We start from the raw sequence: 17866 nt of genomic DNA, 5'->3' as shown, positions 1-17866 counted from the left end.
GTGTAGCAGAAGCCAAGAGTCAAGAGTCAGAAGCAGAGAACAGAAAGATAGGCTCCATTCAGGAAAGTTGCTTGGAAATACATTTGTGTTTGGCTGGAGATTCCCTTTCATTCAGCAAAAGTATATTAATTCCTTTTTAAATTAAAAAAATGTTCTACTTTCCTCTGACTCATTAGCTCCGCGGCTGTTGGAGCAAAAAGTAGCAGCAGAACCCAAAGCCGGTGCAGAATAGGAAATACTAGCAATAAAAAAATACACTGCACCCATCAGCCCCAGCACATGAGCACAGGCAGCACAGCAATTCAGCTGGTGTGTGTGATTGGGGGGGGATGCAGGTTCCTCTCTCTCTCTCTCTCTCTCTCTCTGGAGTTGTAGCTGAATGACTGAGTTTGATTTAAGAGGCTGATTTAAATAATCCAAGCCCATTGCTGCCCTAATTGGCCGAGTGGAGTGGGGGGAATATTCCTTAGGAGGGCTGAGTGGAGGCGATTGGCTAAAATCCATTGCTTTGCCGTAATGAAGGGTGGTCTTGTGTTGTCACCAGGACCTGTCAGCTTTCCCCTTCGCTTCTGTATAGTGAAATAGAAAAAGGACCAGCTATTCCCTGTGAGCAAAGCCTCAATTCACACACACTATCAGCTCCCGCCCGCTGCTCCATGTCTCCCTGAGGACCGGCTGCTGCTGCATTGCCCACTTGTGTGAAGAGCAGGGGGATCATCATTGCTCCTGTGCAAGGGGATTCCTTCATGGCATGAGCTTTTTGTTTTTATCTGCTCCTCTCTCGTTGTCAATAAGGGATTGTGGCCACCAAGGTGTTTTTTGTCCCATGTCACCAGCAGCCTTTTCTCTAGTGGTGCCCCCAGGACCAAAACTTTGGAACTGAGCCGCTTCGGAGAGATGCTGTAGCTGCATTCGGTAAGTCGAGTGCCTGCGTCCAGGATCAACGTGCAAAATTGCTGCAGGTTTAGCCTAATGCACAGAATAGCTTGGGCGCCCATTGCCGTGCCATCACCTTAATGCTCTCCGAATCGTGCAGGGTGCCTTGTTTACACTGCGGTGGCATGCAGAATCCGCATCAGACATGTGTCCGTGCCCGTGCATATTTGCATTTATCCCACGGTAACAACATGTGTTTGATCAGTCGTAGTAAGATGCCTATTGAATTTGTGCACCGGCTCCAGCATGGGATGAATTTTAAGCAACCCCCCATTGAATGCAGTGGCATCCCTTATCCCTTTCCTTTAAACCTCCAATTGTTCTACAGATAAAAAGAAAAAAAAAAGACTTTGAATAATGGTTCAGTCTGCATCTCCCTGGAAGCAGCAGCCGCCCCAGTCTGGGGGTGGGAGAAAGGGTTAAATTGCCACTCAGTATTCCACTGCAATTGTCTCACTGTAGTAGCAGGATTGTTGATGGGGATCACGTATGGGCTAATGTAATATGGCTGGTGAATAAAAACAGGCAGGCTAAGTATCTCATTTGCCATTTAAAAGACGCAAAGAATCGACAGCTATTATTTTAATATCTAATCACAAAAAAACGGTTAAATTCTAATTTAAAAAAAAAAAAATCAAGTGACATTTAATAAAAGAATTAAACATTTATATGACCCTTTAAATGGGATGTGTTTCACCGTATCAATCAAGAAACAGATTTAAAAGGAATATACAAATATTCTAATTTTCATGTATATATATATATATATATATATATATATACACATATATATATATATATATATATATATATATATATATATATATACTGTATATACATTCTTTCAGTATATACGGGATCATTTTAATTGTAACAAAAATTTGGTAAATATTGGGTTTCAATATATGGTATAAACAGTGGTGCCAGACTCACCCCATGCTAGGTTTTGGGCAATGTACACATATATTTATATATATGGAAAAGGGAATTATTTAAGACATTTATAAATGAAATTATTTTAATATTTTTAAAAGTTTTCACTGGTTGTTGAGGCTTTGCTGAGATTAATGTATAAAAGAAGGCGCTTCTATGGGCACCACTGCAATGTCACACTACTTTGTACACATGGGGGATTCTGCTGGGGAAGTGCAGTAAATACGATTCTATTCTGTGTATTGTGTTTAGTCCATATGAGTAAGGTGCTGATTGTGCCTAAATTCCATCAGGGAATGCAGCATTTGATTCATTTCTGCATTTTATTATATCCATGACCTTGGCTTCGGCATGATCCATGTAAGGATGGGTCAGGGAATGCAGCCATTGCTCTGTGACATTGTATCAGTAAATTTATGGTAATCTGGGATTAAAACAGACTAAGGATTTATTTCCCTTTAAAGGACTATTGGCTCTATCAGTGTGGTTGGGAGCTTTGTTTATAGTGGTACAGAGGAGCAGGAGCTGATTAGTGATGGGCGAATTTGTCCCATTTCGCTTTGCCGAAACATTGAAAAATTAGCGAAACGCATTGAAGTCAATAGGCGTCAAAATTATTTTGATACGCCTCAATTTCGACGACCGTGACAATTTTTATACGGGTGCTTATTTTGTCCAAATGCATTAAAGTCAATGGGCGTAATTTTGACACGCCACAATTTTTATGCGCGACTATTCTGAAGTCTGCCCAAATTTTTTTGACGCAGCAGATTCTTTAGTTGCGGTGAATTTATTAGCTGGAATTCGGCAAAATGCTAAAATTCGGTGCGAATTCGCGTCTGACGAATTTATGCGCCCATCACTACAGCTGAGTTGAAGGAAAGATTCTCCACTGGGATGAGAATGGGGAATAATTTGATACAGGTATGGGGACCTGTAATCCAGAATGCTGGAGACCTGGGGTTTTCCGGATAAAGCATATTTCCGTGATTTGGATCTTCATGCCTTAAAAGAAAACCAAACCCTTAATTAAAAAACACTACCCCCCTACTCTACATAGACCCCCCTTCCTGCTCCCCCCCAGCCTAGGTGGTACCTTTTGTAAATGCCCCTAACTCTTTACTTACCCCTCGGTGCAGATTCAGGGCAGCGGAGTTCACCGGCGCCATCTTCTTCTTTTCGGTAATCTTCGGGAATAAAGCGGCGTAACGGTGCATGCGCAGTTGGACCAATCTTCTGTTTCGAAAAAACTGCGCATGTGCGTGAAAGTCTCGGAAATTGCCGAAGCACCGGGAGAAGCCCCGAAGATTACCGAAGAGAAGAAGATGGTGCCGGTGAACTCTGATGCCCTGAATCTGCACCGAGGGGTAAATAAAAAGTAAGGGGCATTTACCAAAGGTACCACCTAGGCTGGGGGGGAGCAGGGAGGGGGTCTATGTAGGGTAGGGGATAGGGGTTTTTATTAGCAAGGGTTTGGTTCTCCTTTAAGTCTACTAGAAAATCATATAAATCTAGTCAATAAACCTAATAGGCTGGTTTTGCCTCCAATAAGTATTAATTATGTCTTAGTTGGGATCAAGTACAAGCTACTGTCACACAGTTCTCTTCTCTCCAGCCAATCGCTCCTCCAATTGTGCACCCTCCTGTTACCCTCTGAGGCACATGCCCTAGTTACGGCCCTGCTCATCAAAATTGTTTTAAAAAGAAATTTGTTTGTATACGACGAAAAAAAAACCACCAACACATATTAAACTTTAAATCGCAAGTTCTTTATTTAGAAATAACTTACCGAATCTCCGCTTGCGCTTCTCTTCAGAAAAGGCGATTGGGTGATCCATCGTGCGGCGCTCGATTCCTCCTCACTGCCCTCCTTATCGGAGATAGCCAGGGAGGAGAAATTGAGAATCATCGCACTGTCGCCTTTTCTGAAGAGGAGCGCAAGTTATTTCTAAATAAATACTTTGCAATTTTAATGTTTAATATGTGTTGGTGTTTTTTTTTTGTAGTATACAAAGGTTTTTTTAAAAACATTTTTTTGATGTTACTGTTTTTTGATGTTACTGGTCCTTTAAATAAATCCGATTTTTAAAATTGATTTCCCTTTTCTCTGTAATAATAAAACAGTAGCTTGTACTTGATCCCAAGAAATAGATAATGAATCCTTATTAGAGGCAAAAAAAATCCTATTGGAGTTCAAATTTATTTTAAGCAGATTTAATGCATGGAAATCCAAATTACAGAAAGACCCCTTATCTGAAAAACCACAGGTCCTGAGCATTCTGGATAAAAGGTCTCATACCTGTACTGAACACACATACACCCACACTCTGTACACGTTATCCAGAAAGCTCAGAATTATGGAATGCCCGTCTCCCATAGACTCCGTTTTATTCAAATAATCCAAATGTTTAAAATGATTTCCTTTTTCTGTGTCATAATAAAACAGTAACTTGTACTTGATCCCAACTAAGATATAATTAATCCTTATTGGAAGCAAAACCAGCCTATTGGGTTTATTTAATGTTTATATGATTTTCTAGTAGACTTAAGGTATGAAGATCCAAATTACAGAAAGATCCCTTATCCAGAAAACCCCAGGTTCTTACCATTCTGTATAACAGGTCTCATGCCTATATATATATATATATATATATATATATATATATATATATATACATATTTTTGTATATCTTTTTCATCTCGTAACTGTGGCGTTTAGATGTTACAACCGAAACAAACGCCATAATATTTCATGACATTGTTTTGCTGTAATATTTGCAGTCAATGTAAATGTTTCTTATGATCAGGGTTCGACTGTTTAGTCTTTTTATAAACCATGGAGATCCCAGTTGTGTATAAGCGCTCGGGCCGTGTATATAAACGGATGGGGCAAGTGGATTCTTGTCTCCTCTCTGCTTTATGTCTGCACCATGGCAATTGCCTTTGGCTCCTCTCTTTCTGCTGTGGAGTCATGCCAATGTTCAGCATCATTATGTTTCCTTTAGATCCCATAGTAACATCACTATGGAGCTTGCATACCCCCTCCATCACACACAATATCAGTAATATACCTACACATTATTATTTCTATTCCACATTGCGTACATAGAGTCCAGTCTGTAATGAATACAGGTGTGGGATCCATTATCTGGAAACCATTATCCAGAAAGCGCCAAATTAAAAGAAGGCCATCTCCCGTAGACACAATTTTAATCAATTTATTAACATTTTTAAAAAGGATTTCCTTTTTTGCTTTAATAATAACACAGTACAGGTATGGGACCTGTAATCCAGAATGCTTGGGACCTGGGGTTTTCCGGATAGCTCATCTTTCCATGATTTGGATCTTCATACCTTAAGTCTACTAGAAAATCATGTAAACATTAAATAAACCCAATAGGCTGTTTCTGCTTCCAATAAGGATTAATTATATCTTAGTTGGGATCAAGTACAAGCTACTGTTTTATTATTACAGAGAAAAAGGGAAATCATTTTTAAAAATTTGGATTATTTGGATAAAATTGAGTCTATGGGAGACATCTGGATAATGTGTTTCCAGATAATGGATCTTATACCTGTACCTTGTACTTGATCCCAACTAAAATATAATTAATCCCTATAGGAAGCAAAACCAGCCTATTGGGTTTATTTAATGTTTTTCATGATTTTTTTAGTAGACAGGGTATGGAGATCTAAATTACAGAAAGATCCCTTATCTGGAAAACCCCAGCATTCTGGAACAGATCCCATACTTGTACTATAAAACTGTCAAGGCTCTGGCACTCATCATGGTAATCATGGTAACCATAGCTACTTTCTTAAATGGGCGAAAGAGGTCCACCGTCAACCACTTAGGTGTTATTTTAATCGAAGTCCAATTTTTTCTAATTTCTTAAGTAAATAAAGTCCAACCAGACTGGAATCCACGATTTGACCTTATTTATCATTGAAAAAAATAGATAAAATCGGCTCTCAAAAAAACTTGAAAAATTCGGGGTTTTTGTGAAAACCCCTGGCATTTTTAGGGTTGTATGCCCAAAACTATGAAATTTTTAGTGAAATCGCTCAAAACCCCCAAATTTGTCTGATTTTTGGCCAAAACTCAGTGCAGACCATGATATCTTCAAATTTGAAATGGGACCTTTTCCATTGACTTCTACAGGACCCTGACAGCTTGGAGATGGAGTATTTTTGATTCGGACTTTTAGCAGCCTCTAGGTATAATAAATAGGGATGCACCGAATCCACTATTTTGGATTCGGCCGAACCCCCGAATCCTTTGCTAAAGATTCGGCCGAATACCGAACCGAATCCAACCTCTAATTTGCATATGCAAATTAGGTGTGGGAAGGGGACAACATTTTTTACTTCCTTGTTTTCTGACAAAAAGTCACGTGTTTTCCCTCCCAGCCCCTAATTTGCATATGCAAATTAGGATTTGGATTCGGTTCGGCTGGGCAGAAGGATTCGTCCGCATCCGAATCTTCCTGAAAAATCCTGGCCGAATCCCGATCTGAATCCTGGATTCGGTGCATCCCTAATAATAAATCAAGAAAAATTTGAGGGTTTTTTTTCCCACTGAAAAAAATTAGATATTTTCCCCTGGTTCCTTAAAATTTCACTGCCAATAACCTTCCTCATTGAATGTCTTGGTTGACCAACACCAGGGTCAAGGTTATCCCAGTTCAATACTGTAATGTCTAAATCAAATAATTGTTAGGTAAAAGTCAAACATAACAAAGCTTTTTAGTTGCTCTTCATCACAACGATGAAGATTGTTGATTCCCTTCTGCACCAGCTGAACCTGCCGAAACACTGCTCAGTCATTCCCAATGGATCCTCGTTATTTATTCTGCGGATATAGATCTGTTGTGTTTTATTGCCACTCAATTAAACAGCCGGAGGATGGAATTGTTAAAGTGTCCACGCTCGCTCCAATGGTTGGCCAATCTATTTCCAGCCAATAATTTCTACTTCCCCATGGGATGAAAGCAGTTGGTCACAGCACGGGGGTAACTATGGGTTTGTGGTCTGTAATATATTACACCTAAGTCAGAACCATATTGATTTTACCAGGGAACACGAAAACACTGCTTTAAATACAATGTTTCATAGTTATAAAACGGAGACAATTTTAGCAAAATGTTCCATGAAATAAATGCAAAACCATGAAACCCGTTATTAATTTGTATTCAGTTTCTCACTATTGGTCTATTGATTTCTCACAGATATCATTTGGCCAAGGATGAATTTTCATCAATCTGCTCATTTAGCAGATGTGTGTCTTGTTTCAGGGGGGTCACCTCCAATTCATTGGCACCAGACAGGTCTGAAACTAAAGCAAAAGGATGAGCATCAACATCATGGCAGAGGGTGGCTTTGTTTTAGTTCTTCCTAATGGCCACGTTTCTTCTCCAGGAGATTTTAACATTTGCGTCAAGTTGGTTCAGATTTGGAACCTATTTTTGATTGTAAAGCACATGTTATGGCTTCAGGCTGGCCTACTGACATTGTTCTGAAAAGTCTAAAATGGAATTCAGTCTTATTTTGTCATTAAGAGAACTTTTTTAGAAGATTGTTATGTTGTTATATTTTTGTTTCTCTTGGGTATGCATGGGCAGAGCATTTGTCAATTAGGATACACACTTGTAAGTCAGTCAATATCAGGACTGGATTTAAAATTGGTGAAGCCCTCACCTAAGAGACCTTCGTCTTGCCACCAGCAGGCTGCTCCCCCCTCATTACACCTCCTTCCTCCTTGCTACCACTGTAACCACCAACCGAGCCAGCCACCTCTAGACCTCATTGGCTCCAATGAGTTGGGCAGGTGGGAGATTTAAGAGGCTACCAAAATCTCCCACCCAGTCCCCAGTGCACAAAGGCCCAGATTTGTGGGCAGGTCACAAAAGCCCAGACCTTAGGTGGCAAAGATGTGGGGGTGGCATGCTGCCCAATGGCCACATGTAAACCTGCCCACCCAGTCCCCAGAACTGGAGATTGGCACCAGTGGTGGGGATAGATGAGGCAGTAGGGGTGTGAACAGGAGGAAAATGGCAGCAGCGTGAGTGGGTGGTAGAGTTTGAGAAGTGGGGGACCAGGATGCAAGCGATTGGGTGCGAGTGGTCTAGGGGCACTTTGGGTTGAAATCCAGCCCTGAGCACACAGGCAGACAGCAGACAACATGCTTGCCCCCAAATTTTTGCCATCCTAGGCCAAGGCCTTAGTGCCCTTCCCAGAAATCTAGGCCTGGTCAATATACAGAAGATCCATTTCCCTATGCAGGATAGGATGGTAAACATGCGTGGCTTTGATTAGAATGCAAGAAGAGAAGAGTGAGAAGGTGCAGAGTATAAGAATAAGAATTAGTGGCTATATCGGCGGAAGTGTGTGGGATGGAATTCATACAATGTCCAGAACAAATGGGAAACCAAGGATATAATATGCAGGGTATGAAATATGAAAAGGTGCAGGACAGAGTAAGTGGATATATTGCTAGTAATGTGAGATACATTAAGTAAAACGTGCAAGACTATGGGGTCTATATATGAAGCCTCGATTTTTGGTTTTTTTAAGGGGAAAACTAAATTTTTTGGAGGAAAATAAACCCTCACATTTTTAGAGATTTATTATACCCTGAAGCTGCTAAAAATCTGAAGCCAAAAATACTCTCAACTAAAACCCGTCAAGGTCATGTAGAAGTCAATGGCAGATTGACAATTTGAAGATGTTGCTTGACATTGTGATCTGCTCTGGTTTTTGTACGATAAAACCGAAAAAGTTGAGGTTTTCGAGGCGACAGCCCTAAAAAGTTGTACGATTCGAATTGTTGCACAATACTTTACCTGCACAGACTTTTTCGAGTTGATTTTTTGATAAATAAATTCATGGATGGGAGTTAGGTTGACTTTGTTTTAAAGGAGAAGGAAAGTTGGGGGTGCCAAATATTAGGCATCCCCAAGTGATTGTATTTACTTACCTGAAACCCCAGTGAGAACCACAGAGCGATCCTCTTCCTGCTTCTTCTTTCTTCAAATTTCCCGGGACAGACGCATGCAGAGAGCAAAAAGCCTCATTTATAAAGGCAGTGCAATGTGCAAATTGCAATTTTTGGACACAAATTGGCACTCTTTTTACCCACAATGCGGACTAAATGGCTCATTTATGACCTTAGCCAAAGTTGTGACTGTGCGTAAATGGATGTAATCATTGCGGAATTGATACCATTCAGCATCGGTCTGGATTGTTCGAGGGCTGCTACTCCAGGGGCCCCCACACCCCGCCTGGGGCGCCTGCCCACTCACCCACCACAATCCCCTTCCATCCCTTACCTCCCGCATGCACCTTATTTATTCTTACTTTTGCAGGGGAGGGACAACGGATGGCAGGTGGGGATTGGGTCTGGGTTGACGGGTCCATGATTGCCAGGGCCAACAGGGTTTTTCCTGGTGTCCCGTTGGTCCTGTACAACCGTAATATCATTCATTATAGTTAGCAGTGTCCGAAGCTACTTCTTGCAGTTGGTGAAAGTACGCCCATCCGATCTCCCCTTCTAAATCATGTGCAGAAGCACACACATATTTGCAAATACAACGGCAAGCTTCAATATACCAATATGTGTTGAGCTGGAATTGTGTGAATAAATGTTGCATTCTGGGTAAAAAAACACAGCACTTTGTGCCCCTTACAGTACCCTCACATGGGCAGGCCATTTACCTTGACAGCACAATATTTCACACAACACACAATGGGAACCCAGTACCTTCTGTGTTTGCACTGTGTCTTGTACCAACAATCATAGCAACAACAGACTGGCACTAGAGCATTTCGGACAGTCTAAAGAATGCAACACATTTGTATACAACAAATGAACCCAGTACTGCAGATATAGTTTTACTCTTAATTTCTTCTTGGTGGCTTTATCTGCTCTCCATCCACTAATACATTTCCCTCTCAGTTCCTTGATAACTTTATCTTTTTCATGTGAAATCAGCATTCCGTTAGCTAATTATCCTCACATCTAGGATTTTCTTCTATTGTTGCTCTGATACAGTGGTCCTATTCTCGCATTGCTCGAGGCTTTGTGTGTTTGCTGTCATTGTCTAAATAATTGGACTCTTTTCTTCCTCGACAGTCCAACAAAACCCTAAGAAACGAGAGTTTCCAGCTATAAGACAATGTCTGCCCTTTTTTTGGTCAAGATTTCTTCGGCTAAAGCATGACAAGCCTCCTAATAGGCAACTGAAAGACTCTTTTCCCCCCTTTCACTTAAACACAATGGCTGTTTTACCATCTAAATTTCTAGTGTAACTAAATGCCCACACAAACATTCTAAACAGTGCCACTATCATACAAATGTCTGAATCTTCTTGCTCGCTCGTAGACTCCCACCGTGGTTTCCACCGTGTCCTCCAGCTCTCCTTTCCAATTATCTTCTGTCACTCATTTCACTTTGCTTTCTTCAGCCGCATCCTATAATTGAAATTCACGACACATATGATCAGTTTTTGCCCCTGGCTTCCAACTCTATTGAAACGTTTCTTTTGCAATTACATTGCCTCCCTGAAATCTACCCTAGATACTGCCCAGAATAACTTACCTTCTAAGCAAGTGGCATGGTGACAGCTCTACTTGGAGTATATATGCACTGGGCATGTGCTGTAATTTTGCCCAATGCATGGTCAAAACATGCATCAGGAAGGATCAAAATAGACCCCATTGCTGTGAAGGCTCACGCAAATCTGATATTGTCTCTGTTGCGTAGGAATCACATAATTCCCATATACAATTATTGGGGTGTTGGGGAGTGCTGACCCCTAGGCTATGGCGGTTCCCACCTGTATATGGGTCATCACAGGGGAGCTGGGTCTCGTTCAGGTCATAAAGGAGAAGAGGACTTCAGGGTAGGTTGACTACAGGTTGGGAAGTACCATATTAGAATCAGGGAGGGAGGAGTCAACTGGATATGGCATGGTAGTGTTTCAAATTGTTGCTCCATGCCAGACACCTTAAATTGCTAGATGTTCCCTAAGCCTTAATGTTCTGTGTTCTGTAAGGACTCTCAGACAGTCATGGCAGCCACCTATTGGTGAGACTTGAGTCGGTTGCTAACTTCTCCTATGTGGGTGTAGCATTTACACTTCTTTGTAAAGCCTATAATAAGTGTCATTGTCATTTTATTCTGTACCAAACTGGTCAAGCCAGCCACCTAATTCCGTGGTTCTAATGAGCTGTTTACTACTGCTATGTGGCAGGAGTGCTGACACTTATTTGTAAAGACTAAAATAATTCCTTTTGTTGCATAGCAAAGTGGTAAAGCCAGACTCCTATTGGTGAGGTTTGAGTGGGTTGCTAGTTCCTCCTAAGTCATATTGTTTCCTCTTCTTTGTAAAGCCTAACATAAAGCTTTTAATACAAAATTGGTAAAGACAGCCTCCCATTGGCACGGTCCAAGCGAGTTGATGGCTCCAACTATGTGATAGGCTGGTCAGACTAGCCAAATACAAAACCCATTACCAATATATTAAGGACATTGAGACATTTTGTGCATACAGCTACTAAACATGCCTTACCCTTTAAACAAAGCAGGGATTGTTTGTCCATATATTGCAATATATTTAAGCTGGCCAACTACGTCACAGTCATCCCTGGTCTGGCCAGTCCTACGCTTAATTTGCATCTGATTCCTTAAGAATTCTATTAGTTCGTTATACATTTTACATAAGGACTACGTTTTACCTGCAACTTACTTGCTTTCAAGGTTAAAAATCCCAAACGTGGATGCCATTTAATTGGGCAGTAGTAATGGACGAATAAATTCGACCAGGCACGGATACGCTGCGAATTTCTGCATTTTGCCGCTGGAGAATACAATACAAATTTCACCTGTGAAAATTCGCCAGCATGAAAAAATTTTGGACGCGCATCAGAAAAGCTGCTTGCGTCAAAACGCAAAATTTGCATTTTGCAATTTTTTCACCATTTAGCGAATTTTGCTGGAAAATTGAGAATTTTTCAGTGAAACGAAATGGGACAAATTCGCCCATCACTATTGGCCACCACTGCGATCACCTTACTATAGCTGAAAAGGGTGGGAGCTACAAAATGAAGCTGGTCACTGCTCCTGTATAAATTGTAACAAACAAGGGAAAGTTGTGTTCGTCACTATGGTAAGGCTAGCCACCTATTGGCAGGAGTCAAGTGAGTCAAGACGAGAATAGTGGCTACTCTTCTACTACACCAGTTTGGTAATTCTACGAAGATTCTCATTTATCCAGGTCATGACAAACAATCAAAGGCAACTGGACATTTTAAAAAAACAAAAAACTCTAAGAGGGTTATGTACTAAACTGTGGTCGGGCTTTTTGGGGCAAAACTAGAATGTTTTGTTTTTTTTTGAGATTTATTAAAGCCATCTTTAATCCTCCTTGTTGTGTGTAAGTCAATGGCAGAGGTCCCTATCCTAATTGGACGTTATCGCAGTGTGTGCTTTTTTTAAATAATAAACAAGTTAAAATCAAGTATGGGAGCTTGGTAGTGTTTTTTTTTTTTTTGTTTAAAAAATAAGAGCAATTCGGATTTTAGTAAATAACCCCCTAAATGTCCAGTTGCCTAGATTCTACATTTGGGTAAGGTGAACCTCCTATTGGAGGGATTGCTTGGTCCTCATATAAGGTAATAGCATTGCCACTTCTTTTCTAAGCCTATACAAAGTGCCAATCTCCTCTTCTTTTGCACTAAAATAGAATTTTTTTAAAATTTCTTTATTTTCGATTTTCAGGGGTACAAAAAAAAAAAGAGGGGAATTAAGGAAAAATAATAAGGGGGTGATGTGGTTACCCTTACATGTATATACACATAAACTTTATGTATTGCATATTTCTAAACATATTATTCATATAATGCATAGTCAATATGCTTATAAGCAAATTATTAAATTATTAATGGAGGGCGAAATCAGTAATTAGAAGTTTGAGCCACACTGCCCTATGATACGATAATCAATTCCCGCCCCACCTCTTGTTTTAGGTTGTATCAGTTTCAGACTAATGTATGGAATGACATAACATGTTTGTGTTACATGAATAATTGAAAATACTGTTTAATATTCATTAATGCTAAATGGCTGCCTCTTCACTACTGCATTCATTTGTTAAGTAATGAGCACCAGCGAGTCCTAAATGCCATTGCAGGGTGTTGATGATCAGTTGGGTTGGATCTTGAGTTATTTCTCGAGCATTTGCTTCGTCTTTGAGTCCCTGACTCACGATAATCAGCAAAGCCTAAAACGATTGGTCAGCTTTGTGAGTTGAATTCTTCGAAACTCTGTTCACAGTTAAATTGCTTTGAGGTCTTTGCAGACATAGGAGAATTGAAGAAGGCATGCAATTAGATGAATTTCACTACATTTACGTGTCAGCATTTAGTGCTGTTATTACATAACGCAGTTTATCCTGCGCAAGCACTTTCATCCCTATCTGCTTGGACTGCAAGGGGGGAACCTCTGACTGCAGATGTTCAATAAGATGCGCATAAGGTATTCATGGGACCTCTAACAGAATGCTGAGCTTAGATTTATTCCATTTATTACTAAATATCATGGGAAAGGTGTTATAAAACACAATTGCCACGTTTTAACAAAAAAAAGCAACATTTCCTCCCATATTCCAGCTTTACTGAGATTACCCCATCGCTTGCAGGTGTTGCAAAGCTAGGGCTCCCATATTTTTTAACTGAAAAGGGGTAACGCTAGGTGGATGTGCCATAAATATGTGGTACATGAAAACTATGGTAAAATGAGGCATACTAATTATTAGTATTTTGAGGGGTAAGTCTCCAAAAAAAGGGCAGTTTAATAAAGAACTCAAAGAAATAAAGACAAATCATAAGGATGAATGAATGGGTGCTCTAAAGCGGGACGCACATATTGATACAATTTATTAAGATGCTTGCGCCCAAACACCTTCCTGTACTTCCATATGGTGTCAATGGGTCCATCCTGCTGAACGGTGCTCAACTGAGCCTACTGAAGTTGGGGAGTCCTGGAACTGCCAACACCCTGGAGATGGTTGAGTGTTCCCACAGTGGGTTGGGTTGGTAGACTTACACCCAGTCAAAGGTTTTTCTAGGTAACACGGAGACTCTAGTCGAATAAAAGAAATACAAAGCAACCAGATTGCTAAAAATTAGCCATTGCTAACTGCTGATTGGTTAACACCAAAGCACCATGGGTAGCTGGACTAAGGTGAATTTTCTCATGTACTACATACCCAACAGTGTCGGACTGGCCCAGAGGGATACCAGGAAAACTCCCGGTGGGCCAAGGTGACAGTGGGCCCTCCTGCTTCAAAACATTTGGCCTATTTCATGGCCATTACCTATTTCTATGAGAACAAAGAGACCAAATAGACTGAATAACAGATTATAGCATGTAAAGAAAAGAGACTAGCAGAATAGAGGTTGCGTGAGGAGAGGAATTATAATAGTACTGAGAGTGGGCCCCTGGTCTAAGATTTTTGGGTGGGCCCCTGGTGTCCCAGTCCAACGCTGATACCCAAGGGTCATTTTAAGAGTCTTTTCTGTTCCTTTACAAAAGAAAATTGATATAGGGGCAGTAGTTAGCAGGGAAAATAATGCTAGGGTGAGAAAATCAAACACAAATATGTTTGATATGGAGATGCCCTGTTTACAAAAACAATTTCTAATTATTATTATACTCCCTTTCAGCCATCTCCACTGAATTATATGCAAGTGCACACATTTATGCAAGGGAACCCTGCTACCTGAGGTTGGCGGTAATTCTAGGGTTTCTTTAGCGAGTTGCATTTGTAGCTGCAACTGACTCGCACCAACTGATACTAATGCCATTCTAACACATATCCTGGGGAAAATGCATCCATTGCAGCCTTCAAGTGACTTGCCAAACAGACACTAATTTGGTTGTTGCATTGCAATGGATGCATCTTGTCAATCACACTGTAATTATGGGGAAATTATTCTCCATTGAGGGTTAAAAAGCATGGGTATTTGAATCTAAAAATTGCACTTTGTACTATGCACGTGTTTGCACAGGGGCCGTGCTTCTAAAATACATCATCGATGAAGCGCGTCTTATGATAAATAGTAGGGAGCGAGGGAACTGAACTCACATCTTTCATTCCCTGACAGTGGAGACTAATGTCTAAATTAAATATATTGATATCGCAGGGCGTGGGGAAGGGTTTCCGAAATGTATACACATTCTGCAGAAGCTGAATACCTGATAACATACTAACATGCAGCCTGACATGAGGGTTAACACAGATTCTCTCATCATGCATAATTTACCGTGGCATTCATGTTTCAGAGGCTGAAGGATACTAACATGACTTCTTCTTCTACGTGGATGCATATAGGGGTTTTTAAAGTTTATGTAGAGAAGTACATTTGATGCATGTACTGTAATAACTAGTGTGAGACTGTTGGGATCCTGGGGGACTATTTGACAGCACGGTGAGCAAGTCGTTTCACAAATGTAAGTTCACACTTATCTAGTCTCCTTGGAGGAAGGTAGCATGCAATAGAAATCTATGGGGCAAAGGGAGGTCAACAAGCTCTATGAATGTTGTGATATTGTTATGAATAAGGTACAAATTGCAGGGTGTTCAGAACAAAGGAGCCCTGGAATGAATATCTCAATGGACTCCATTTACAATTAGCTCCTGCTCATGACTTGCACCTAATAAATCCCCCTCTAAAGACACTTTTGGCTCCCATGCATTGTCGTGGGTAACGGAACCCACACCCCCATTGACACCAGCAAAACACCAACACAACCTGAATGAAGTTTTCCAAATCAGATATAAACTAGAGGGTAAAGGGGGTATAAGTGGCTGTCTCAAGTGGCATTGAGCCTTCTGGAGCCCAATCACTTTTGGGACCCATTTGTTTCTAAATTAAGACAAGTTAACTAGTGCTCTGAAATATTGAGATCCTTTTTCTGCAAAATTTGAGACATTCTGGGAAAGAGGTCACATGCAGATGTTGCTGTTAAAGCTCTATTCTTTATAACGTTTCTGCCATGTACGAGCAGGAATGCTCCAATATTCTAATGACATCTGAAGGCGCCCTGTGGATCCTATCAGCCAAATCCCAAGCTGTTTATTAAAGGTCAAAGCTTCAGCAATGTGGCTGGCATGTATATTTATGGCCAGCTTGGACATATCATTGAATCAATACATGGTTCACTCTCAAAAGGCCTCAATCCAGATGCAATGAGCATGATAAAGAATCATAAGATATTACTGATGGGAGATATTACATGTATGGGAGATGTTATCCAGAATGCTTGGGACCTGGGGTTTTCTGGATAATGGATCTTTCTGTAATTTGGATCTTCATACCTTAAGTCTACTAGAAAATCATTGAATCATTGAATAAACCAAATAGCTTGTATTTGCCTCCAATAAGGATTCATTATATCTTAGTTGGGATCAAGTACAAGCTACTGTTTTATTATTACAGAAACAAAGGAAATCATTTTTAAAATTTTGGATTATTTCATTATAATGGAGTCTATGGGGGCCATTCCGTAATTCAAAGCTTTCTGGATAATGGGTTTCCGGGTTAACAGATCCCATACCTGTAATATATTACCTAAATACTGGTCAACTTCAACCACTGCTTGACAATGTATGATATTTCCAGTTGATGAAACTCAACTAAGTGCCATCAAATGTACAACAAACATGCAAATCCAATGCATTGAAGATGTTCCTATAATGCCAACCAGGGCCGGATTTACATAGTCAGGTCCTCTGACGTTTGTTACCCCAGTCCCTTTTATTGTGCACATTTTCTTCATCGGGACTGGAGCAATGGGAATTGGCACATGGGAAATTTAAAAAACGATTTTATCTCCTGCATATCCCCAGCGTTTCTGAACCAATGAGGTTGCAGTTGGGCAGCATGTCGCCCCTACAATCCTGCTGCCCTAGGCCCGGGCCTTGGGGGCCTTTCTACAAATCCGGTCCTGATGCCAACCTCTTTATAATGCCAAATTAAGCCTCTATATCAAGCACAGATCAATGTAGCACCAGGTATGGCTCATATATGGATTGGATGGGTTATCTCTGCATCACTCACGCTTGTCCCTCAGACATTGCTTTCTGTAGACACCTACACTATGAATTCAAGTGCATTTGTGTTGCTTTGCTGTAATCCAGTACATGCGCTTTGTGTTTCACCAGCATGACTCAATGTTACTCTCTGTTATTTACCTCCATGAAAGGCCGAGTATAAGGAGCCCATCACAATGATGAATGTTCTTTACAGGAACATCTTATTGATCAGATTTAATGAGAAGCAGTGCAGGGCCAGGGGATATTAATGGGGGCTAAAAGAGTTGAGGGAAAATGAAAGCTTTTTCTTTTTTTCTGTTCAATGGAAAAGCACAGTGAGGAGAAGAAGAAAAGCCATTGAAAATCGTGCTGCCATTATAGTCAACAGGAAATTGTATGTTAGGGAAAGTAGCCACGTTCTCATTCTCACTTGATTCCTAAGCACTAGTCTTGGCTGTTTTCTATTCAGAATTGAACAGGTGCAAATGCTGCAACACTAAGGGGAGAAGAATGAACCCTTTAAGTCCCAGGGTACGTACATCTGTACAAATGGCAGGAACTCTGTGCCATATTGAAATAAAAAATAAGATACAAAATTGTAGGCTTTTGAGTATGGCTTTCCTAATTTATCCTTATTTAGCTAAATCCTGAATGGCCTAGCTTTACTCGTTCATGTAAGGCAATCCGAAACTTCAGGTGAGTAACTGAATTAAGGTCAAGGTATACTCTTCTGTCTATAACAGGCACTTTGACCTAGGGTCTTGCCTTCGGCTACCTTGGTGTTGCCAGTTCTTGAAAATGCCTGAGAAACCAGAAAGTCTCATTGGGGTGAAAGTAGGGTAGGAGCTGGTAATGGACAGAGCAAAGTGTAGCTGATGGACTGTATCAGAACTAGATAATCA

The 17866-nt window shown here is 40.6% G+C and overlaps 1 protein-coding gene across 4 annotated transcripts in view; it reads left to right on the top strand.

The window, feature by feature from the left end:
- Positions 1–296: 296 nt before the first annotated feature.
- Positions 297–17866, top strand: part of adcyap1r1.L (adenylate cyclase activating polypeptide 1 (pituitary) receptor type I L homeolog) — a 126365-nt gene continuing 108795 nt past the window's right edge. For 2 of the 4 annotated variants that reach the window (XM_041565758.1, XM_041565757.1), the window contains exon 1: positions 305–915. The gene's annotated coding sequence lies outside the window, so the exon portion shown is untranslated. Of the gene's footprint in view, positions 916–17866 lie in introns of all 4 variants that reach the window. The other 2 variants (XM_041565755.1, XM_041565756.1) reach the window with 2 other exon arrangements.

Source organism: Xenopus laevis, chromosome 6L, assembly GCF_017654675.1.
Source record: "Xenopus laevis strain J_2021 chromosome 6L, Xenopus_laevis_v10.1, whole genome shotgun sequence".
NCBI lineage: Eukaryota > Metazoa > Chordata > Amphibia > Anura > Pipidae > Xenopus > Xenopus laevis.
This window is presented reverse-complemented; position numbering and strand designations above follow the sequence as displayed.